Source organism: Eleginops maclovinus, chromosome 20 (assembly GCF_036324505.1).
Source record: "Eleginops maclovinus isolate JMC-PN-2008 ecotype Puerto Natales chromosome 20, JC_Emac_rtc_rv5, whole genome shotgun sequence".
NCBI lineage: Eukaryota > Metazoa > Chordata > Actinopteri > Perciformes > Eleginopidae > Eleginops > Eleginops maclovinus.
The window spans coordinates 328,600-337,455 of NC_086368.1; the positions used below are offsets into that span (position 1 = coordinate 328,600).

The 8,856-nt window shown below is 45.7% G+C and overlaps 1 long non-coding RNA gene across 1 annotated transcript; it reads right to left on the reverse strand.

Annotated features, from left to right (window-relative positions):
• Positions 1–7,827: 7,827 nt before the first annotated feature.
• LOC134882460 (uncharacterized) lies at positions 7,828–8,543 on the reverse strand. Its single transcript, XR_010168158.1, has 2 exons — positions 8,345–8,543; positions 7,828–8,161 (listed from the first exon to the last, which is right to left on the reverse strand). It is a non-coding gene; the product is annotated as an uncharacterized LOC134882460 (long non-coding RNA).
• Between the last annotated feature and the right edge of the window lie 313 nt (positions 8,544–8,856).

Here is an 8,856-nt window from a genome sequence, read left to right on the forward strand (position 1 = left end):
AAGAAGGCTTACCTTCTTCATGTTGGCGGCGTTGTCCCTCATAACAACATGCACCTTGTCATTATCGATGTCCCACTTGGCGAGCATCTCTTCTATAGCATTCCGGATACGCGTTGAAGTGTGAGAGCCACGCAGCTCACTTGCATGTAGCACTACGTTGTGCAAAGTAAAACTGGAGTCTATCCAGTGGGCGGTTAGACTGAGGAGCGACATCGGGGCTACATCTGAACTCCACAGGTCTGTGGTGAGGGCGATTGAGGTAGCCTCCTTTAGGTGCTGCTGCACTTGTTCACGCGCCTTGGTGTGCAGGGCTGGGATGCCTTTTTCAGCAATGTAATGGCGGGATGGCATCCCATAGCGCGGCTCCAAATAATTTATTAGACGATGTAAATAACCCCATGAAGGTATAATTCATTTTTAGTTTAATTTGTACTTATTTGCATAATTGTGAACACGGAATTAGTTTAAGAATTTTATACAGGCCTTATGCCATTCATTTTCCTATAGACTTTTATTTTGAAAGGTAAAATGTTAATCATACGTCACTTTGTTAGCGTGTAACTTTTTAGTACAGTGTATGATCTGGTCACGAACGGATGTACGTGTGTAAAATAGAAGGATTTTATAGTTTTAATGGACCCGTATGAGGCCAAACAGTTCTTACGGTGGTGATAGTTTGAAAGTATAAGGAATGTAGTATTGAACAAGAGAAAATAAAACAGTAAATTTGAACCAGCAGTAAAGACTCAAACCAGTTATATACGGGGATCCGTTACAGTAAGAACTTATCCTCCACGGAAAAAGTAAGAACTTATCCTCCACGGAAAAAGTAAGAACTTTATCCTCCCCTGCAAAAGCTTCACCTCTTCAGTAAACCTGCTGCATCGACGACTTCTACGGACGGAAAGGAACACTTTTATGGATGAAAGGGATACGTGCAGCGGTGAATTGAAGACGGTTTGGCGGTAAAGGCAGCAAGAAGACGAACAAAGGATAACAAAAATGGAGGGAAACGATGCTACTCTGCACGGCAAGGATAAAGAGGAGCAGATTGATATCCTTCAAAAGGTAATTCAGGAATACAAGGAAACCATAGAAAGGGAAGCAGAACAAGGTGCTGTTAGTAACGAACTAAAAGATTCATTGCAAATCAAGCAGAAAATTCTCGACGAACTGTTAAGCAATGAAGATGTTGATACAGATTTAGCCAGACGTTCTGACAGAGCGCGAGTTCCCACTGAAAATATGCTAGCATACCGTGAAGATGAACAGTGCAAACGAGCAAAGAAACTTGTTAGCTTGTATGAACAGTGGAAAGCCCAAGCTCGTCAAACACGCAATGAACTCAAATCTGAGCTAGCTGAAAAATGCCTAACATCCCTTATAGACAACTTGGAAATAAGGAAAATGGATATCATGAATGTGTATGAAGAATTGAGAAAGCACGGCACGCCCGATACTGAGCTAAGGTGTAAAGTTGATGCTTGTGCAGCGGTGACGATTGACATTGTCAAAATCTTGAACGAAAGACTGACTGAAGTAAATGGAGAATATGATGCAGAATATGAAGGGCAGCGTTTGCATGAGCTGCTTAAGCATGACTGTGTTGTCTTCACTGCAGTGTAACAACTGAAGCTATCCAACAAGTTAAACTCTGATGCAATAACCAGGAGTCTGTGTCGTAGTTAACATTTCACTGTTGTTTACTGAAGATTCCAGCATTACATGGCAGAGTGAAAACTGCAACAAAACAAAGTTTGACATTTTTTAACATAAAGTTCAGCTTCACATGAAGTCTTATGAAATATCCTTGTAAATACATGTAAATAAAAACGATCTTTTAAGACTATTATTACCTTCTCTTTCAACTTTAAACTTAACTTAATCTATCAATTATTTAACTTAACAATGAGTTTTACTTACGACTTTGCTTCTAGCATCTTTCACGGTCAGGAATTCTTAAGTATTAACTGTTTTCAACAGATAGGAACTGAGTGGGAAGTAACTGATGACAAGGCAGGAAGTGGTAAGGAAGTTACAGGAAATTGTATCAAAGTAAAAGTTTGTATTCTTTCTCAATGTGTCAAAATAAAAGTCAAAATATATCGCCCTAATGGCGACACACTCCCCGCTGTGACCACTGTGAGGTCACTATACTAGCATGAACATTACATTCAACTAAGATCTACAACTGAAACATCAGTTCTTATGAAGAAGCAAAACCGTTTCCGTCACTGGTCTAAGGTAAGTCTTTGGTTGGCCTTGGTTTGCTGTCTTTAGTTCCACCTTACGGACTCTTCCATCTGTTCCTGGAATAGCCTTTGTGACCACTGCCAAAGGCCAGTTGTTGCGGGCAGCTTGGTTGTCTTTGAGGAGGACGATGTCACCGTCTTGCAGGTTCTGGTGGGACCTTGTCCATTTCTTGCGGCTTTGTAAGGTTGACAGGTACACTTGTCTCCAACGGTTCCAGAACAAGTTGGATAATGCTTGTACTTGTCTCCACTGCTTCGTGAGGAGGTCTCTGCCTGTGAAGTCACCTGGAGGTGGTGGGACGCCCACTTTCTGCGTTAACAGCATCGATGGTGTGAGGATGAATGGATTCTCGGGATCATTCGATACTGGAACTAGTGGTCTTGCGTTCAGAATTGCTGTCACTTCTGCCATTAGTGTGCACAGAACATCATGAGTTAGGCGAGTGCTGTGTTCGCGGAGCGTCGAATCCAGGATTCTTCGGGCTAACCCAATGAGGCGCTCCCATGAACCCCCCATGTGTGAGGCATGAGGCGGGTTAAACACCCAGGAGCATCCTTGATGTTGCAGATACCTCTGCACTGTGCTGTCTGGTTGATCTGCACTCAGCCCAAGTTCTTTGCAAGCCCCAATGAAATTTGTGCCGCAGTCTGACCTCAGTTGTTTGGCTGGTCCTCTTATGGCAAAGAAACGCCTCAATGCGTTTATGCAGCTTGAGGTGTCCATTGAGGTAATCACCTCGATGTGAACTGCCCTGGAGCTCATGCAGCAGAATAGTATGGCCCAGCACTTGCTCTGAGGTTGTGTCCCTCTGGTGCGTCTGGTGGAGACGTGCCAGGGTCCGAAGACATCCAGTCCCACATACGTGAAGGGAGGGCAGGTTGTAAGGCGTTCTGTGGGCAAATCTGCCATTTTTTGTTCCTGCATCCGTCCTCTAAGTCTGCGACAGGTGATGCACTTGTGAATAGTTGAGTTAACGAGCCGCTTGCCTCCCAGGATCCAGAGCCCAGCAGCTCGTACAGCACCTTCTGTTAACTGGCGACCCTGATGCTTTACTTGGGCATGGTGGTATCTGGTGAGAAGCAAGGACACATGGTGTTCTTTTGGGAGAATGACAGGGTTCTTTTGTTCAATGGACACATCTGCATTCTTCAGTCTGCCTCCAAGGCAGAGGAGGTCATCCTGTAAGACTGGGTTGAGAGAGCGTAGGCAGCTGCTTAACGGAACTTGCTTTCCTCTCTCCAGAGCTTCAAATTCCTTCACAAAGGTATTCCTCTGAACAGCTCTGATGATGACTTCTCTTGCTTGGGAAAGCTCATCCACTGAACGAGGTAAGTCACAGTGATGCCATCCCTTGCACTTGCCTATCGGAGTGCTGAAGGATCTCCCTATATGAATAAGGAGTGCGATGGCTCGTTGGAGAGTGTCGAATGTGGAGAACCTTTCAAAGCGCTCTGTGCTGAGAACTTTCCCTTGTAGATCAGTAATGTAGCTCTTCACCGCTGGACGGACCTCTGCATCTGACTCTGGTGAGACTATGCTGAATGACTGAGGTATGACTGAGGCAGGGTCTGGCTGAACAGAGGGCTTGCGCAGGAAGGTTGGTCCGTTGAACCACATTGTCTTTGTGAGGTGTGCTGCTGGGACCGACCGCGACGCCAGGTCAGCCGGATTGTCTTCGGTGTTCACGTAGTGCCATTGTTCAGGGATGGTAGACTGGCGTATACGCTGGACCCGATTATGGACGTACACATAGAACCGTCTGGACTGGTTGTAAATGTATCCAAGGACAACTTTGCTATCAGTGTAGAACTTTGTGGCATCCAGCTTTAGATCCAGTTCATCCTGAATCAGCTCAGCTATTTCCACTGCTAAGACTGCTGCACACAGTTCAAGTCTGGGAATGGTCGGGTCTGATTGAGGGGCAAGTTTGGCTTTTGCCATGACAAATCCCACGTCTACTGTGTCTTCTTGGATGGCTTTCAGGTAGGCTACGGCACCAATGGCCTTCACAGATGCATCGCTAAAGACGTGGAGTTCTACTCGCTCAGCCTTGGCTGGGCAGATGCCTGTGTACATCCTAGGTATATGAAAGTGCCTCAAGTCTTGAAGCGAGTTTCTCCAAGCTTCCCACTTGCCTAACTTATCTTCAGGCAATGGGGTGTCCCACTCCGATGTCTCAGAATTCAACTCTCTGAGAAGGCCCCTGCCTTGGATCGTAACTGGAGCCAGAAACCCTAAAGGGTCGAAGACACTGTTCACCATTGAAAGAACCCCTCGACGGGTGAATGGTTTGGTGTCGGTTGACACAGAGAAGGTGAATGTGTCACTTGCTATTTCCCACAGGAGCCCCAAGCTGCGTTGGGTGGGTGACTCATCTCCACTGAGGTCTACATCCCTTTTGGCTTGTACGCAGTCCTCACTTGGGAAGGCTTCCAAGACAGCCTGACTGTTTGAGACAAATTTGTGGAGCCTCAAGTTAGACTCAGCAAGTGAGGCTTGAGTCCTATGAAGCAGCCCAATAGCCTCTGCATCAGTTGGGACAGAACAGAGGCCGTCATCAACATAAAAGTGCCGTTCGACGAAGTTGACTGTGTCTGTTCCATATTTTTCTGCGCCATCTCTGATGGCTCTTCTGAGCCCATAGATCGACACTGCAGGAGATGGGCTGTTCCCGAAAACATGAACTTTCATTCTGTAGTCAATGACCTCGTTGGCTACGTTGTTGTCCTTGAACCATAAGAATCGCAGGTAGTTTCTGTGCTTTTCGTCCACAAGGAAGCAGTAAAACATTTGTTGAATGTCTGCCATCACAGCGACCTTGTCCTTTCGGAACCGCATGAGCACTCCTAGAAGGGTGTTGTTCAGATCCGGTCCAGTCAAGAGCACGTTATTCAAGGAGATCCCAGACTGTTGGGCACTTGAATCAAACACTACCCTGATTTGATCGGGTTTCTGTGGGTGATACACGGCAAAGCTTGGTAAATACCAGCACTCTTCTTCTCTTAGCTCTGGTGCCACCTCAGCATGGTTGTTTTTCAGCAGTTTACCCATAAATTCCACGTATTGCTGTTGCATTTCTGGCTTTCTTTTGAATTGGCGTTGGAGTGAGCCAAACCGCTTGAGTGCTTGCTCGCGGTTGTTGGGAAGCTGTTGCCTAGGTAGTCTGAACGGCAATGGAGCAACCCAGCTGTGTGAATCGTTTCTGTAGACGTCTTTGTCCATCATTTTGAGGAAAGTTTCATCTTCGATTGAAGGTGCTAGCTTATTGTCCTGTTCCGTGCAGTCAAACACATTTTGACCCAGACTGTGTTCCTTAGCTCTGGGTGGTAAGGCACTGTTTCCTGGCAGTCTGTCGTGAAGTTCCTCTTTAATGTGCAAAAGGCTTGTGCATGGCTGGAAGAGTGAGGGCCGATGACAGTCGACCATGGCCGTCCGGAAGGAACTGACGTTCGGCTTGTGTGTGCTCCCTAGACAGACTTCTCCGACCAGCACCCAGCCTAAGTCAAGGCGTTGTGCGAAGGGTGCATTGGCGGGGCCATTTATTTGTTCCCTTACTTTGTGTGCTCTGATTGCGTCTCTCCCTAGCAGCAGGAGGATTTCAGCAGTGGGGTCCAGCTTTGGGATGTGTTCTGCTACCTTTGACAGGTGAGGCTGATGCAGAGCGGCATTTGGTGTGGGAATTTCAGACCGATTATCAGGTAAGTCATTACACTCAGTGAGTGGTGGTAAGGGAATCCTAACTTTTCCATTGAGGGACTCCACGATAAAATCTGATGCCCTTCTGCCGAAAGTGTCTACTATACCAGAACATGTTTTCAGTTGGTAAGGATATGGCTTAGTGTGGATGTCAAACTTGTCAAAGAAACTGGACTTGGCCAACGATCGGTTGCTTTGGTCGTCTAACACGACGTAGGCCTTGATGGCTTCCTCTGGGTGGTCTTTCTGGTACACTCTTGCCAGGCATACCTTGGAGCATGACCGTCCGACTTGTCCTGTACCACATACTGCTGTGCAGCTTGCGCTAACCTCACTGGTGTCGTTTACCTCTTCTCCCTCCCCGCCATGCTGTGGCGAGGTCAGAGGAGTCGTGAGGTGCGGTGCTGGTCCTGGGTGCATAGCTGAGATATGTCGGGTGCTGTCACACTCAAAACACTTAACAATTGTAGTGCAGTCCTTTGCCATATGGTTGGTTGAGCTACAGCACTTAAAGCAGATTCCGTTTTCTTTCAGAAATACCTTTCTGTCATCAAGAGTTTCGGCTCTGAAGGCTTTGCACTTCTTCAGTGGGTGGGGTTTTGCATGTATTGGGCAGATCTTACTCGGATCACTAGAGACATTTGACTCTGTGGGAGTGACATTGATCTTGTGAACTGCAATGGGTTTCTTGAAGGTTTTAGGAAAGGCACCTTCAGCTCTGACAGATGACATTGTGGTGGTATTTAAAAAGGCAAAGCTAGGGTCATTTCTCTTCTTGGCCTCATAGCATATGAGTTTCGTGAAGTAATCAAACGGTGGGAACCGTCCTCCATTTGCTTCTTTATACTTAGAACCGGCCGAGATCCATTTTTCCTGGAGTCCATAAGGCAGCTTGGTCACTATGGGTTCAATTCCGCGTGTCGTGTCCAGGTAGGACAGGCCTGGTAAGTAGCCATCTTCTTTAGCACACTGCACTTCCATAAGCAGGTCAGCTAGCTCTCGTAGCTTCAGATTTTCCTTGGCTGAGACTCTGGGAAATGCATCCAGTCGGGTAAAGAGGGCCTTTTCAATCACCTCTGGGGCTGCATAACACTCCTGAAGACGTTCCCAAGCTTTCCCCAGTGCTATTTGTGGACTTGCTATGTGCACTGCACGGAGACGTTTCACCTGGTTGCTGGACTCTTTTCCAAGCCATCGCGTCATCAAGTCCAATTCCTCAGTGGCTGTGAGACCAAGTCCTTGAGTGGCATTTTTGTATGATGACAGCCAAGCACGATAATTTTCAGGTTTATCATCAAACTCGTACAAACTTGTATTCACTAGGTCACGCCGAGCTAAATATTGTGCCAGGTGTTCAGTTGCAGGCATACTTTGAGTATTTGTTGGCTGGGGGTTGAAGGATGGAGCTCCAATATTCAAGTCACTGATCTGCGAGGTAAGAGTCTTGGGAATAACCCGCGGACCTTCTCGGGTAAATGGATTCTGGCTGACTGACTCTTTGGCTGCTGGTGGCGCATAGTCTAAGTCATAGTCTGTAAAATCCACATTGTTTGTGCTGTCGTATGAAAAAACAGGCGGCTGATGGCGTGAAACAAAGGGGTTGTTCGGGCTATAACTGAGAGTGGCATAGGTAATTGGTTGAGTTGGTGGCGAACTAGCCTTCATGGCTGTTTGTTGGACGGAGTTAGTGGAATGGAAGTGAGTTTGGATGTATTCACTTGTCCGTTCAAGTTTGCTTTGTTCTGTTGAATTTGTTTCATCCAGCACAATATAATTGTTGCTTCCTGAAACTGCTGATTCCCAGACAGCTGCTACGGCTTCAGCTTCTGCTGCTTCACGGCAGATGGCTAGTGTTTCAGCCTCAGTCTCTTTTTTCACTTTTTCTATCCTAGCTTTGGCTTCTTGCTCAGCATATTCGGCACGCACTTTAGTAGCTGCTGCTTTTGCTCGTGCACGAAGTAAAGCATTGGTTGATGAGGCAGATGAATGAAAGCTGCTTCCACTTTTTCCTGATTTATTAGATGTAGTTTCCATCTTGACTCGTTATTCAATGCTAACTTCTCAGTCTTTTCACTGTGTTGTCTTCACTGCAGTGTAACAACTGAAGCTATCCAACAAGTTAAACTCTGATGCAATAACCAGGAGTCTGTGTCGTAGTTAACATTTCACTGTTGTTTACTGAAGATTCCAGCATTACATGGCAGAGTGAAAACTGCAACAAAACAAAGTTTGACATTTTTTAACATAAAGTTCAGCTTCACATGAAGTCTTATGAAATATCCTTGTAAATACATGTAAATAAAAACGATCTTTTAAGACTATTATTACCTTCTCTTTCAACTTTAAACTTAACTTAATCTATCAATTATTTAACTTAACAATGAGTTTTACTTACGACTTTGCTTCTAGCATCTTTCACGGTCAGGAATTCTTAAGTATTAACTGTTTTCAACAGATAGGAACTGAGTGGGAAGTAACTGATGACAAGGCAGGAAGTGGTAAGGAAGTTACAGGAAATTGTATCAAAGTAAAAGTTTGTATTCTTTCTCAATGTGTCAAAATAAAAGTCAAAATATATCGCCCTAATGGCGACACAATGACTATGCGCGGTCCATTTATGGCTCCACTGCTTCAATACTGACTGGCAGTCATCGTTCCACGCACTCAAGTGTTGCAGCCAAGCGAGCAGAAGCAGCGGCGGAGTTAGCTGCTAAGGAGGCTGAATATAAGGTGCTAATGGAAGAAAGGAAACAGAAGGAAAAAATTTGTGTTTTAGAAGAAGAACACAGAAGGGAATTAGAAAAGCACAAGGCCGAATTAGAACAATTACGAGCTGAAAAAGACTTGAAAGCTGCCCACGCCAGACTTGAAGCATACAACAGAGAAGTGAAAGAGGAGTCTGATGCC